The 15,970-nt window shown below is 40.1% G+C and overlaps 1 long non-coding RNA gene across 1 annotated transcript; it reads right to left on the bottom strand.

The window, feature by feature from the left end:
• Nucleotides 1–4,719: 4,719 nt before the first annotated feature.
• On the bottom strand, nt 4,720–12,059 carry LOC114065362. The gene is made up of 2 exons (XR_003572943.1): nt 11,842–12,059; nt 4,720–5,038 (listed from the first exon to the last, which is right to left on the bottom strand). It is a non-coding gene; the product is annotated as an uncharacterized LOC114065362 (long non-coding RNA).
• Between the last annotated feature and the right edge of the window lie 3,911 nt (nt 12,060–15,970).

Below are 15,970 nucleotides of genomic sequence, written 5' to 3'. Positions count from 1 at the left end.
AAAAGATGTAATCCAGAAAGGGAATTGACTTGGCACTGATGTAAGGTAATAAGGGTGATATGAAAGTCTAAGGGAAATGTTTCATTTCAAAAGATAAAAAGCATTATGAAGATTTCAAAGACCTAGACTGCTACTGAACTGTATCTGGTGAAAGAGGAGTGTGAAATATTAAGCATTTGAAATGTTTTGTTCATATGGGAATTCATTTGAAATTGTTGTTGATTTTATTATGCAGTTCATGTTAATGGATATTTGACTGTAAGGCTGATTATTAATGAAGGACAAATGAAATCTATGCTTAATGTTATGCCATAGCATGTCACCTTGAAACTTTAATTGTAAAAATTCAGTAGGGCCAGACTTGATCAGTATTTCAATTGAGAGCCATGAGATACATGAAGTGGTGCTGTGACAGGGCCCTGAACAGCTTTGTGACAACTCAGGCCAGCTTCAGAGACAGGGACTGAAGGGCTGCAGCCTTTCAGGAGCTTATAATATTTTAAGATGGAGAAATAAAAACCCCAAAGCAACGAAAAAACCCACTTTAGAAGGTCTTGGTTGAACTCCAGTCAACAAAACCTGTGTAACACTCTCTATAATAAACAGTTTCTTGCTGGCTGTAATATTTATTTTAAACTGTTTTGAGGAGTGATTGTTTTGTTTTTACCCCACGATCTGCAAGTACAAATTTGCTTTAGAATTCGAGGCCCCCTTATACAATGTTTTACAATGGTACAGTAATGCTCCTTGGGGTATTACTCTTGGAGCCTTTGGTGTCCATGTGGCTGTTGAGGGTGGAGCTCTTTGATAAATTTTTTTTTTCTGGTAGGAAATATTGATTTGTCAGAAGTGTTTCCCCGAGTCTAAAACGTCAGCAGTATGATGGTGCTTTTCTCAGGAGCAAGGAAAAGCAGTCTGCTTTGTTGCCTTTCCACAATGCCAGGCCACAGCAGCTCCTGGCAGTGACCCAGCACTCGGGATGGCACCTTTGCTTTCCCAGCCCTTCTGGCAAAATGGGAGCCCTGGAGAGTCTGGAATGGGAGCCTGGCCTTGTCCATGACTGTAAGCTTTGCAGACTGATGGGAGCAGAGCAGCAGAACAAAGCAGTTGTTTCAGAGGACCTGTCATCCACCACGTGTGCTTTCCCGTGGGTTTTGTCACGAGCTGTCGCCCGGCTCGAGGGAAATAAATGCACGTTTGCAGTTGGAATGTCACAGTGCCACGCTGTGGTTGTTTGCAAGATAGATCATAAGCAAGAAACTCATCTGTGGACCCCTAAAACCACAGTGCAGAGCTCTGGGCCTCACTCATCTCTTACTCAGATGAGACAGGCTTGCATAAGGCTGATGCCTGTGAAGAGGATGAGCAGGGCTGTTTGTCCCCTCTGTTGTTCTTTTTCATGTCATTGAAACCAGCACTTGTCTTGGGAAGGTTTTTATGTTCCTGTGAGTAACTTGCTCTGAAGGGAGCAGAGGGGAATACTGTGAGAACCAGCATAAATTCAATAGTCTTCAGTTTCTTCTTGGTTTCATTTCTTTCCAAAGCAAAACAAATTTCAATATCCAGTTGCTTTAGTCAGGCTTTGGATGTAACCTGTATATTTAATATAATCTAATATTCATTAAACAATTCTAAAGATTGATTGTTCAAAACCGTATCTACCATTAGTGCCTCTAAAGGATTCCCTCAGGTGATCCCTGTGGAACTGTTCATCTGCAGAAATCCCTCTCTGATCTCATCTGTCTCTCCTCACTCAATGTGCTTGTGGAACCAAAAACCTGCACAAAATCAAAGAAATAGGCTGGGAGGGAAAGACAAATCTCTCTCTCAAAGGGAGATTTCATCTTTGTGTTTGTGGCCCAAGCCAGAGAGCAGTCACCCTGTGCCTGTCAAACAGCTCGGGGGTTGTGAACGATGCCAGAGCATCACCTGCACAGGTTGAACCTGGAAAGTAAGCAATAAAAGTAATACTCAAGCAATTATCAATCTATTTGAACTTGTGTACCTCCAGCTTGATTTCTTCAGCTGCCAGTGGGAAGCACGAACAGATAATTGCATTGTTATGTTATTTGTCTTACAGGTCCTAGGGATGTTATAGCCACACAAATTTCAAATCCTTTGAATGCTGGCAATTTGAAGAGGCCTGAAGGGTAGAGAATAAAAGAAACATAGCCAGGGGTGTGCAGTGGCTGTAGCAGAGCTAGAAAGAGAATTAGGAGTTCACTCTTCCACTTCTGTACATGAGAAGAGATTCTTTATTGGTGTCAGGTCTCAGTATTTTTATAGGAGTTGAGGAGAACAATTTAAGTGCTAAAATTCATTGAAAATTTAAATAACATTTTTTAATGAACAAATGAATGTTCCTTTGTGACATGGGATACTACTGGAATCTTTAGAATTGAGACATATGGCCTTTACACAGGTTTAGCAACCTGCATATAATTAAGATTATAGAAGTCTTCTCAAGTTATAATAACAGTTCAGTGTTTCAGACACTGTTGTCTTTTCCCATTCCTTGCTACCACCAGCACCATATGTGACTTGGCACTTTAGCTCTGTGCATTGTTCACATTATATCACACTAATAAGGTCAGTGCACCTGAGGTAGGATGAGCTATTGCACAGCTTTTCCGCCTCTCTGCTCCAGCATGTGTCACAGCACAGGCTCCACAGGTCACTGTGTTGGTATCTCGGGGCTTTCTTCTGCCAGATGGTTGGGTTGCAAGTGTGAGGTCTTAATCTCATTCCTCTTTTATTTTTTTCCCTTCCTTTGGTTTATCTTTAATTCTGGAGAGTTTGTTAAATCTGAGTGCAGCATGTATAATTTTCTCATTAAATCAAAGGACAAGGTCATTATATGTTAAAAGGAGGAAATAACTAGTTCACACATGTTATCTTCACAAAAATATGAGCAGAGCAATTCTGTACTGACCTTTCAATATCATTCAAAATTAAATTCCATATGCACTCTGCTGCTATCTTCTGTTCTGCTGCTATGATGCTGGAATGGCTTTCAGTAAAAATATAAATGGGAATTATTTCTTTGTAATTGTTCCACTGCACTTGCTTGGCTCTGATTTTTGTTTGTTTATCTATATTTAACTTTTTTAATGTAACACACACGTTTTCACCGTATTGATCATGGGAACATCAGGTAGTTGTTAATGGCAATAAACCCCACTATGATCTTGGCATGCACTGCTGTCTCCAGAAATCCAGGCCTTGATGTGCTTAAAAGTAACAAGTGGAAGGACTTGCATCGTTAAATACAGTAGAAAAGACATTAATATAGATTTGTAGTCATAAAATGAATTGGTCTGTCTCAGTGGCAGGAAGCAATTTCTGCAGGGTGCAATTCCAAACACAAAAGAACATTGCTACAAAGGTGCTGGGAAGATATAGAACAGTAACAGATAAGCCCCCGGAGTACACATTTACTCGAGGAATATTAGAGTGATTTGAGAGTGGAGAAATGGAATAATAACACTCAGGGCTGCAGTGTTCACATCTGTGAATATGCTTAATTGTTTTATTGCAGCGCTTTAAATGTGGTGCCTGACAAGTAGAAATGTTTAAGGTGCCTCCTTATTAGGGTTTCACCCGAGGCCTTGGGATGGAGGCATTTATCTTTGGCAGCAGCAGAGTCCTGTGTGAGCTAATAATGTATAAAAATGCACGGATACTGTGCCAAGGGAGGCAGGTACTTGGTGGGGAAAGCTTTGCCAGGCTCTGTTTTCAGAACCTCTCCAGAGCTGCTTTCAGTGTTTACTGTGGTCTTGGAAAACAGCAGAGCATAGAGAAACACTTGGGGGATGGGGTAGAGATGATGACTTCTATAGGCTTTCTGTGCCTAAAAGGAAGCTTTGAGGCCAGAGACTGTGCTGGATAAGTGGGTAATATTTTATTGAAGTGTGTTGATTGAGACCTGATCTGATGGTGATGACATTAGAAGTGGATAAGAAAGTGTTTAATCTTAATGCAGGTTGTCTTTGGAAGCTCCAAACAAAAGACTTGTACAGAAGGAGAACAAACTTCGCCAAGGTTGAGGACAAAATATTAAACAGCAATAGGAGTGACATGTTTGGTTGGTTCTGCTCCATCCCAAATTAATGTCCTGACCTTCCTATTTTATTAGTCTGGGTTATCTCCATATCTTTCTGGGTTTGACCAGAGTCCTTTTCCAGTGTATTGCTGAAGTTGGTCTATTCTCAGCCTTTTGTCTATTGTGGCTAAAAATAGTTTAGTTGAGATAGTCAAGAATTTGGCTGTTTCAAATACAGACAGACAGGGTGACTTGCCAAACTAGAGAGAGCACAATGAAATGGTTTCAGTTTGAAGTTGAGTTCATCCCTTTGCTTTAAGATAAAAAATTCCTGAACCGAGAAGGCAGCTACAACTTCGACTTTAAGAAAGGACACAAGGAAAGGTCAAAACAATTTAGAAGAGATTTGCCTCTTCAAATAAGGCAAGTAGTTATGTTGTTTTAAAAAAGGAAATGAAATCTTCATTGTGGAGGACTTATTCATGTAAAACAGATTAAAATATGCATTCATAATATGTAAATATAGAGTCAATTAACATGAAGCTTTTTTACAGTATAAGTGATTGTAACCTGCCAGTGTCCTCTGGGACGACTTTGAATCTGAAATGCTTTTTCTCTGTAGTCCCAGTTAACAAAAATCAATAAACAGTAAACAGAGCAGTCTGTTGCCAAGTGAGCAGTGTCTGAGTAGGACAGTTTAACTTTCAACAGATGAGCAGAATTCACCAGGAACAGATAGATTCAGGAGCCCTGCCTGCATTCCAGCACCAGTTCCAGTAGGCAACAGAAAGTTAAATCCAGAAAGAGGATTAAAATCTGTGTGTTTGGGCTGACTGCTGTCTGGTTTGCCTCAGATTCCATCAGTTACACCCCTATGAAATCAAGATGAAGGTGGTATAAAAACACTGAGACGTTTATTTCCAGTTCCAGTTTGATCTTTTCTTTGATCCTTGAAAGCTTCTGTCAAAGCAGGACAGCTGGAATCTGTCAGGAGGCCTGTTGGGGAAGAAGGTCGTGGTGTGTCAATTTAGCGAAGGTGACATTTTTTTTCCCCTGCAAGTGATTGTGCTCCGAGCCTGCGAAAGGGGTGCCAAGGACAGAGGTCAGACTCTTGCTAACTCTTACCACTGCCATGATTGACTGTGACTGATGCTGTCAGGGATGCTCAAGTCATAATAAAGACATAACATTGTTTATACAAGTCCATGTCTGATTCCCCCCCACCCAGCCCTTGAACAAGTGGGGTAATTACTTGATAACTGAGTGATTGATACTCTTTAACACAGTCTGCTAAGTGGCTGTGCTTTGCTCCCTTATCTAGGATTTAGAGTTTTTGAAGTCACAGAATATCCTGAGTTGGAAGGGACCCACCAGGATCATCCAGTCCAACTCCTGGCCCTGCCCAGGACACCCCAACAATCCCACCCTGTGCCCCAGAGCATTGTCCAAACCCTCCTGCAGCTCTGGCAGCCTTGGGGCTGTGCCCACTGCCCTGGGGAGCCTGTTCAGTGCCAACCACCCTCTGGGGGAAGAACCTTTCCCTGAGATCCACCCTGAGCCTGCCCTGACACAGCTCCAGCCATTCCCTGGGACCCTGTTCCCAGTGACAGGATCTCAGGGAAGAGCACAAAGCTGTGTCTCCTTTATAAATTCTCCTTATGTGAACACATGTAACAAGATATTTGAAAATTATTACATGGGATCTGCTTATGTACAGTGTTCTGTTCAGAGCTCTGAGTTTCATTTTGCACATGATCCTTGCTCTTCATCACCACACCCTTAATTGCATTAATCCAAGCTGCAAATAGCCTGCATGTTTCTGGCAGTGCAAAGGTTGGCTTAACCAAGTACAAAACTCGTAATTTTAAGTAGATTGACGAGAGTTTTGAGCATTTGGTATGTTCAGCTTTGGAAAGCAGTTTCTGCTGAAAGTCTGTCTGCTTAAAATTCAAGCACTCTGCAACTAAGGAACTCCAAAAAGAGGTAATGAACCATAAATTATTGCCGTTAGATATTTAATACTCAATCAGTATGTGCTCTCTCATGCATATCCCACTGGCATTGCATTTATTCTGACAGTGTGGTACTGGTTCAATTACTTTGCTCATTTACAATAAAAGATTAATGAAAAGAGGTATATTTTAGTTCACAGAGATTAATTGCATCCCCTACTTTCCCTACTCTAGAAATATTCAACCCATAATCCTGATAGCTTTTTCGTCAACAAGTACATGGAAAATTAATAGACTTCCTTCTGCTGGAATCCTCAGTAGGCTTGCAGATACAAACATCCAGGGAAAAGCTGACTGAAAGCTGGCTTTCTGGTATGGAGGAATTAATTTACCTCCTCTCTCTCACTCTTTCCTTTACACTTTAATCTGTTCTGATGACACTTTGAATGATCCAGAAAAAATCAGAAAAACACATCAGGTTTTAAGCAGCAAATGTTTGATACCAGAACACCCTTTGTCTTATGTCATCCAACTAAAACTTGTGGTGTCCTGATGCGTGTCCAGAGAGAGCTGGTCATTGTGAGTGGGGGTGGACATTTCAAGAGCTTTCTAGGGTGTTCATGCCTTGTAAAATTTATCAGCCTCTAGATTTTCAGAGTACTTGCTAAGATTACTACTAACAATTATTTTTAACCTTGACATGAATGGAGTTGATACTTGATTAAAATTGCAAGGGTTCTCATGTAGTTTAAGACTAAATAACCTCTCAGGCATTTCAGTTTGAAGTTGTGGCTCCACTGTGTAAAGACAACTGGGGGGAAAAAATCAACAGAAAAGGCATCTCGTGTGCTTTGACATGGAGGGAGAGAAAGACATCTTGTTTCATAGGAGTTCTATCTACATTAAGAGGAAAATTAATCTAAGAAAAAAGGCCATAACTACAATATCATGAGAAAACACACCAGGGAAAATACCAAGTCGAGGCTTCCATGCAAGCTGCAGAACCTCAAGGCAGATCTTCAGCACTTCACATTTGTAGCAGGGCAGATTTCGAGAGGATTGCTTTGAGTTCAGCTTAGATGAACATCCAGAAGTTCAGAACTTATCACAAATGGCTAAACCTTTTCAGCTTACAAAACTCAAAAGGGAAATCTGATTAAAAGAATAATTCTTGTGATGTTATGGCGCTTGTGGATCTGTTCACTACTGGAAAGTTACCAGAGGGGGGGTAAAAAAGGATAAAACACTTCAATATTTTGAACTTTCAACATTGGTATAAAAATAGATGTACACTTTAAACATGTATCTAGTACATGCACATGTTTTACCTAAATTGTTTGCCTCTCTCTGTGGTCATACAGAAAAGGCTCTTGGAACTCCCTTTGAAATGCTTCCTGGATATTCTGCTCGAAATCTACAGTAAGATATGTAACAGCTCACTTAAAGTCTATACCCAGCTCAGCCTCAAAATGCAATTCTATGCATTGTGCTTCTTTCTAATCTGCACTGTTTCCCATCTTATTAAGGCTCAGTGTTAATTCAGGGTGAGCTCCTCAGGCTCAGGGAGGGGAGTGAAAGCTGTTCTGGTTTATGATGGGATGGCACAATCTGTGGGCAGGTCAGGCCAAGGTAAAGGAAGAAGCCTGACTTCAGGGAGTCTGCATCCTCTGTGGTCACTGCACAGCCAGATTTGTCTCTTCAGAGGGCTCAGCAAAGCTGTGGGTAAAATATTCAGGCTTGGCTTGCTAATGAGGACTTCAGAGGGCTGCTTAACCCAACTGCAGTAGGGCCTGTGCCTCTTTTTTCAACTTTGTCTCAGTGCCATGGGACAGTAGAAGGGATTCTGAGCTCCCAGCTTGAAAAGGAGGGAATAAATCACACACATGTACAAGTTCTGAGGAACTGAAGTCAGACAATATTGTTTAATCCACTGGGCTCTCATTGTACAGTGCTGTTGTTCATTTTCCTCGTCTTGCCAAGCATGGGGCATCTCTCTGGAAATGATTTCACTTGGGGGGGGGAAATGTTCTTTGCTGTTCTTTGGGATGAAATGGGTTTGCTTCTTGGTACTTTCTAATAAGAGCTGAACAGTTTGCTGGTAGCTACATCTGATTTAGAAAACTGCAGCAAACCATTGCTGCAGCATATAATTCTTTTCTGTGTGAAAACTGTATTTTAAATCTGAATATTTTAGCTTATTTCATGTCTGTCTATGCCCACTATTTCTTTGAATGCTAGATGATTCCATATTTAATTTCTGATCTTTTGACTAGCGGATTTTTTAATTTAATAATACAATAATATGCTTTAGAGCTGCCTGTAATTACTTGGAAGATATGACTTGTCTTTGTGTAAGTTATATGTCTGTAATTAAAAGAAGATCTAGCACATATATCTCCAGTTAATAATACTCATGATAATAGAAAACTTGTGTCGATTTTAATAAGAAACAATTTTTAATTTGCTTTTATTGAATCCCATGTAAATTGACACAAAACTGCTTCCCTCCCATTGCACAGTGTGTCTTAAGCAGGAAATTTGATAAAAAGACAGTTTTAAGTTCTGCATGTAGAGCCTGCTCTGAGCACCTTTGCAGAATTCCACGTGTCCTGCCATGGGGTTTCTCTGCAGGAGCAAGACACAACAAAAATTGCAATGGTGAAGAATCATTTGTGGCTTAACCCTTGTAGGCACCAAAGCTGTGTACACTGCTCAAATTCTGACCTCAAACCTTCTGTGCAGAGGGGGAATTTTAGATGTTTGTCCTCAGTGTGTCACTTTCCACAGCCCAGGAGATGAGCCTGAGAATAAGACCAGAGCTGGTGGGTTTAAATCGTCAGTAGCAGAGAGCAGGCCTGAGGTCAGGATGGAGCTCCAGGGTGACAGGAGACACAGCAAGGGGTAAAGGAGATTGTAAGAGCTTTATTCTACAGCATTGTTTGTTTCTTGACAAATACCAGACTGGTATTTGGATTGGAAGGGATCTTAAAGCTCATCTCATTCCACCCCCTGCCATGGGCAGGGACACCTTCCACCAGCCCAGGTTACTCCAAACCCCATCCAACCTGGCCTTGGACACTTCCAGGGATCCAGGGGCAGCCACAGCTTCTCTGGGCAACCTGTGCCAGGGCCTGCCCACCCTCACATCAACAATTCCTTCCTAAAATCCACTCTAATCCTGCTCTCTGTCAGTGTGAAGCCATTCCCCCTTGTCCTGTCGCTCCAGTTCCTGATGAACAGTCCCTCTCCATCTTCCTTGTCGGCCCCTGCAGGTACTGGGATGTCGCCAAAGGACTTTTTGTCCCAACATGACAATGAAAGTTGTTTTTCATATGTTCTGGCACATTGATGGTTCTAGACCACAACTCCAGAAGTTAAAAAAAAAGGGGAAAATCTTAAAATTCTGCAATTTCTTCCTCGGTTTGATTACCCAGCTCATTGTTAATATTCTACATGAACATTTGTGCCTCTGTTTCATACCAGAGAAGGTCTGTAATTTGAAAACAAAATTATTCTTCAAGCAGAGACACCCCTTAAATTAACATTCACGTTTCAGCAAGTCTTACATACTCATACAGAATTCCATCTTATTGCACCCCAAATCCTGAGCCAGTTAATTCAGTGTGTATTAAAAATGAGAGCGAAGGATATTTGAGAGGGAAAGGCGTATTTTTAAACGAGATTTGTTGATCTTGTTTCACTTTCTCTCCACTCTGTCTTCTGCCTTATATCACAGACCACATCTTAAATTGTAACATTCTGAATCTCTTTGAGACTTAAAAAAAAAAAATATCTTGTAAACCCATATGTTTTTCTTCATCTTAAGTCCTAACTAACTCTTAATTTAAAATTTTGGACAGATAATTTTCCACAGCCCCTCATTGGATAAATCAGAGCATCTGTTTCTTTAGCATTTGATTTTCTTGCTGTTGCAGTCAGGGATGGACCAACCAAGGGAGAAGAGCATTGATCTCTTTTTTCCCACTTGACTGAGTAAGATCTCTGGTGATGTTTGCTTCTAGGATGTAATTCAAAAGTTCAGGGAAATCAAAAGTCTTCCCATTTACTTCAGAAGTCTTTGAATATGGCTTATAGTGGATAATTACTTTTTTTTTTCTTGATGTATGTATATAAATATTAAACCCAGGAAAATCTCTGTATAGACCCAGCTTCTTTAATTAAAAATTGGCTTATACAGGTATTGATTCTTTAGTTCAGCAAAAACACAAGCAAAAACAAGGCAAAGAGCCAAATGATGATGTGTCTTGGGGGGAAAAAAATCTAGCAAAACACTTTACATCAAGCAAGTAAAGAGTAATATGGAATAAGAAACGTGGCCTGATGTGTTGAATTCTTTTCATGATCTAGAATGCTGACTCAGACTGCACAGAATTTGAATTACCTTCTTAGGGAGGAGGAAAATCACCTTCCTACTAAAAAATGCAATCAAATATCCAATGCAATTCTGCTCTTCCTTTAAGAAAAACAAGACAAACTTTAGTTATTTTACTTATAATTAAATTCTACTGAAACTTGGTGTCTCAACCTTGTTTATTAATGCAGTATTTTAAATCAGAGCAACTCTATGAATGACTTTGTTAGGCAGAATAAGCAGAGATCAATCAGTGTAGATATCAATAGTTGTACACAAGGGTAGGTTTAGTGTATTCTCAGAACTGTTGTCCTTTAACAACACCCTTTTTCCCTGGAGTCAAATAGGGAAGGCAGGGAGGAAGTGGCTTGAATGCATCAAATATACTTTAATATTGTCCTCAGTCTCTCAGATCCTCATTCTGCTGCCTCCCTACCCTGACACTGCTGAACTCCCTGGCAATAAATGATTGTATAAGTTTATAGAAGGGTTTCTAGGATGGAGGTAATTGCTCCTCAGGAAATTCCATCTGCCTCCACGTTACTGGGGCTCAAGAGAGAAGAGCAGGCCCAGTTTGAGCTGTAAAGCTTAAAATTACTTATGCATTATAAATCATATAAGGGTGAGGAAAAGGTCTAAAAGCTTAAAGGATGATGTAGGTCAAGCTGAGGTATCTTTTTCCAAAATCACGCTGCAGTGCTTCCATGATCAGCCTTTCCATGGTCGAGAGCCCGGAGTTCTCAAAATTGCTCTTAGTTGGATTTTATCCAATTTCTTTTTTTTTTTTTTTCACTGTTGGTTTTTATCCTCCAAAAGGAACAGTTAAGGATGGTAAAACTGATTAATATTGGGAAAAATCATAGATGCTTCATTAAATGGATTCTCTTTTGTACGTTTACAAACAATACGTCTGAATCTCCATGAATTCAGAGATTTTTCTTGTGTTCAATTTATTCTTGGTGTGAAAAAAAGATGGAGTTTCATTGCCTGACTCATCTGTATCAAAAATTCTACTGGCAAAGCAACATATCCTGATACTGGCCATTCCACTAGATTTTGTGTATTGTTTCTTAAGAGTAAAACTGTTGGAAAATAGCATTTTTTAACTGAGAGAGTAGGCATTGTTAATAAACTAAACTACACCAAACAACTTGTTATCAGTCACTACCTTTACAAAAAGGTAGTTGGGTGACAAAGTTGGTTAGGGATCAATATTTTCTGCTTTTATTATAGATTATTTTGTATTTAAGGCTAACACTTTAAGCTTAACACTTTTTATGAGCTGAACTTTCTGGAAAGAAAACCAAAACCAGCAGTTGAATTCATGCTGTTGGGATAACTTGTTCTGTGCAGCAGCAGTTCTTTGTGAGATATATTTAATGACATCTAAAGAGCTGTCATTAACTACAGGGAAAAAATAGTTAATTATGTCTACAAGTAAAGAAACAGCATTCTAAAACAACTTAGAAACTCACCTGTTGCTGAAGGAAAAGCATGTGTTTTCTTCTTCCTTCATCAGGAAGGTAATGGAGCTGTATATTTTTAGAGATAGCAAGATTGATGGTGGCATATGTCTCACTTAAGCAACCAAAGGAACAAAAACCTTCAGAGTACTGTTGAGGGTCCAGTGGCTCCAAGATCTATGCCTAATTTTGTAACTGGTATATATTTGCCAAACTTTTTGAGCTTTTCAGATGGCAAAAAGAAAAGCAAAGTACATGAGAAACAAATTGAAAGAAAACATTGCACAAGTGCTGTTTGACTAGTTTTTTAACCTTCCCACACAATATAAATCATTCTGAGGAAATGTATCTGGTTGGAGTTCTGAGGTCTTGTTCTAGAATCACAGAATACCTTGAGTTGGAAGGGACCCACCAGGATCATCCAGCTGAACTCCTGGCCTGGCCCAGGACAGCCCAACAATCCCACCCTGTCCCTGGGAGGATCATCCCAACCCTCCTGCAGCTCTGGCAACCTTCTGCCCCTCATGAAGTGCTGCAGACTCAGTGAGCTCTGCCCTCAATCTCCTCCAGCTGAACAAGCCAAGTGCCCTCAGCCCCTCCTTGTGTGGCCCCTCCAGGCCCTTCATCGTGCTCATGTCCCTCCTTTGGACACTCTCCAATGTTAGATTTAGAGCATGAACCTTCTACATATTTATTAAACTTTTTTAAACAGCCTCAAAGATAAAAAGAGCCAAATTCGGGCACCAATTAATGCAACTCTGCTGCTGACCTTTGAGACATTACTTGTCTAACAAAGGTGTGATGGCAATATTTGGATCCTTAGTGTTCTGGAAGCTAAGTATTCTACTTCAAAGTGAGAGGTTAGGTGTGCCTGGACATGTCTGGAGCTGAGAAGGAAAAGTAGATTGGTGGTAGCCAGCCTCCACAGATGAAGCTTGGCATAGAGAAGAGAGAAGGTGAGGTGATGAGTTCAAGGATAAGTACATAGACATCCTCACCCTGTGGAGGGGGGATCATATCAGTTTATTTCTTGCAGAAGTGATAAACACCAAAATACATTAAGACCAAACAGTTCTTTGTGACGTTCTTTACTCTGTTATTGCTCTTCAGCTATGACATGTGTGAGAGCCCAAACACTGGCTCAAACACTCATTTGGGAGCATTTTTCTCATGAAGGTAACTATCAGTGCGATCAGTAGTTCATCTGGACTCAATAGTTTGTTGTTGAAATAATAAAAAGGAAAAAACAGTGTGTATGTGTGGGGAACACCTTTATAAAATGCCTCTTTTGTGTATCTGTCTGCAGTTAAGGCAATGTTGCTGCTGACAAAGCTGACTTGAATGGAACTTAATTTGAAAGTAGTAAGGACTAAATGAGACAGTTTGCTGTAAATCCATAGATTCTGTGGCATTTGGGAAAAGAACTGGTTCTTGTGGGTTAACAGGATAATAAAGAGAAAATCTTGGAGCTTATTCTTTTGTTTGGTCTTTGTCAGAACATTCTTTCACTTGATGTCAACCATTTAAACAGACATCAGGTCTTTGCACTTAGTCAGCTGCACAGATGTTCTACCAGTTACTCTCTGTCACCACTGACTGTCTTGCTGATCTTGCCATGACCCAAGTGTGGAAGTGAATGCTTTAGAAGCCTTATTTCTTCCTCTGAAGGAGTTATGCACCATACCTTGCAGTCACTGAGATTACACTTAAAGGGGGGAAAAAAAAGAATCTCAAATTGCCAAAGTAAAACTGATTTGTTTTGTGATTCTGAGGAAGAGTTAAACGCCAAAGATTCAAGAAAACAGTCCTACTTTGAAGGGTGAGAATACAAGAAGCCAGGAGGTGTTGTGGTTTTTTCCTAAAATAGAAATGGCTGGTGGATAAACAAGAGACTGGGACAGTGTTGACAGGGAAGGGTTGGGTCATTGTGGAAGGGGTGATGTGCCCCTGACAAAAGGCACCAGTTGGGCAGAGCAGTCAGATTCGGACCAGGAGGGAGGCAAAAGAAATTCTATGAAAGCTAATGACATTATTGACAAACTTATCACACGTATTTCAGAATAAGACTTGATGTGAATACAACTGAAATGACCAGCTGGTGTGTTTGTAATCCTTGAACTGGTTGGTTTTATCCTCTTCCAAACTCTCTGGTGATTTTTCTTCTGTGAATTGTTTTTCCTTTGCAATCTCTATCTCACTATAGGGTTCTCTATTCAAAGCAGAAAATGAAAGAGTGGAAAAGGGAAACTGAACCATTTCACAAGAAATTTATTGCAGATAGCAATTTAGTAGACTCATTATCCCAGCATGAGGAAAATTCAGCAGAATCCTAAGAAAACCAACACAATACAAATGCAGTGAATATACCCAGTCATTGAATAGACAATATCATAATTTCTCAGTTCAGGTTAATAAAGATCCCAATTCATTTTGTTGTAATAGAATGTATTAAGTAAATGTTAAGTGCTAATTAGTATCCTGCTATTGAAAAAGCAAGAAATAGATCACATGAGATGAGCTCAAACTGGTAGAAATTCTTAAGTTTCTGGGTAATTGAGAATTCTCTGACTAAGGTATGGGCAGAAGCCTCAGCAGCAAGAAGGTTAAAAATGCTTGTAAGAATTTTCCAAGCAAGTCTAGTTACAAAAAGAACACAGATTGACTGCAGAGTTGGTGGAGAAGGGCAGTTTTAAGTTTTCAATATGTATTTTAAGATGGCAGCAAACAAACTAGAAAGGCAGTTTCAGCATTGCCAGTGCCATTAAGTTTTCTTCTTGCAGCAGTTTTAATGTATGCTGTTTCCTGATGGACTCCTTGTTGTATCCCCACTAAACACTTTTTTGAAATGCAAAGGCTCTCTTGCATGTGGAGTCAACAGAGCTGGTCGAAACCAGTGAAAAGGCAGTAATTTTGTGGAACATATTCTGACTGTCTATGAAAATCAATAACACTTCAGACACTGCATTTAGATATATGCTCATCTCTGTGGTATGTCTCAGCTTTTGGCTCAATAGGAGGTTTTTGTGCCATGGATGTGGAAGTCATGCAGTAAACTCTGCTGCCTTGAAGTGAATTGTATTTGTCAGCCAGCTCTGACAGCCTAACCCGGGCTTTCCCCACCACTGCAGAAACACTAATGCTAATTTAGAAGGTGAAGTGATAAGTAGTGCATTAATTTATTCTTAAAAGATGCATTTCATAGTATCATAGAAGAGTTTGATCTGGAAAGGACCTTATAGATCATCTCATTCTACCCCCTGCCATGGGCAGGGACACCTTCCACCAGCCCAGGTTGCTCCAAGCCCCATCCAACCTGGCCTTGGACACTTCAGGGATGGGGCAGCCACAGCTTCTCTGGGCAACCAGTTTGTGAACAGTCTGAAAAGCGTCAAATAGATATCTTAGTGACACAGAAAGCAAGCTGGAGAGATGGAGTCTGATGTCTCATAGAACTTGACAGAGTAGGCAAAAAGTGGATGCTCTTACTCAGTTCAATATGGAAAAGAATAGATGACCTTAATCCTTTCTCTGTCTAGAAGAAAAATGTGTTCTTATAATTAGTTATGTTAACTACTTAGAGTCACTTTGTGCCATCCAAAGACCTTGTAAACCTTTACTAAATTGAGCTATTGAAATACACTTTCAGATAGACTTCCTGTAATGGATTTGTATTTGTGCTGCTGATGCATTCAAGAGAAGTTATTGAGTCCTTCTGTGCCTCTTTACCCATTCATTCAAGTGGGGCACATAGAAAGTGTTTTCCAGGGCTAATACTGGATTTTCTGTGAATATACTTTTATAAACTCATTAAAACTACTTTTTATGTCGATGCTACTCTTTGGGGATGAGGCTTTAAAAAGTCTTGAGAACAGCAGGGAGAAAAATCAAGTCCATTTAGCAGTGCACCAGACTCTGTGTACAATAAAGTATGCATTAAGCCCATGAAGAAAACTTGCACCAAATCAGATGCTTCAGCATGTGAGGTGGAGTTCTGTATGTGACATAAACGTGGGGAAACTTACTGTTGTCGCTGAGCTGTTGCAGAATTAAGGATCTAATTTTAATTGAGTTTCCATGTAATGATGACTTCAACAGTAATTTACTAACTTTAATTAAAATACTTTCCAGCTAATCTTTGGAC

This window comes from Empidonax traillii, unplaced genomic scaffold (assembly GCF_003031625.1).
Source record: "Empidonax traillii isolate 1590-97213 ecotype Southwest subspecies unplaced genomic scaffold, ASM303162v1 scaffold650:size632282, whole genome shotgun sequence".
Taxonomy (NCBI): domain Eukaryota; kingdom Metazoa; phylum Chordata; class Aves; order Passeriformes; family Tyrannidae; genus Empidonax; species Empidonax traillii.
This window is presented reverse-complemented; position numbering and strand designations above follow the sequence as displayed.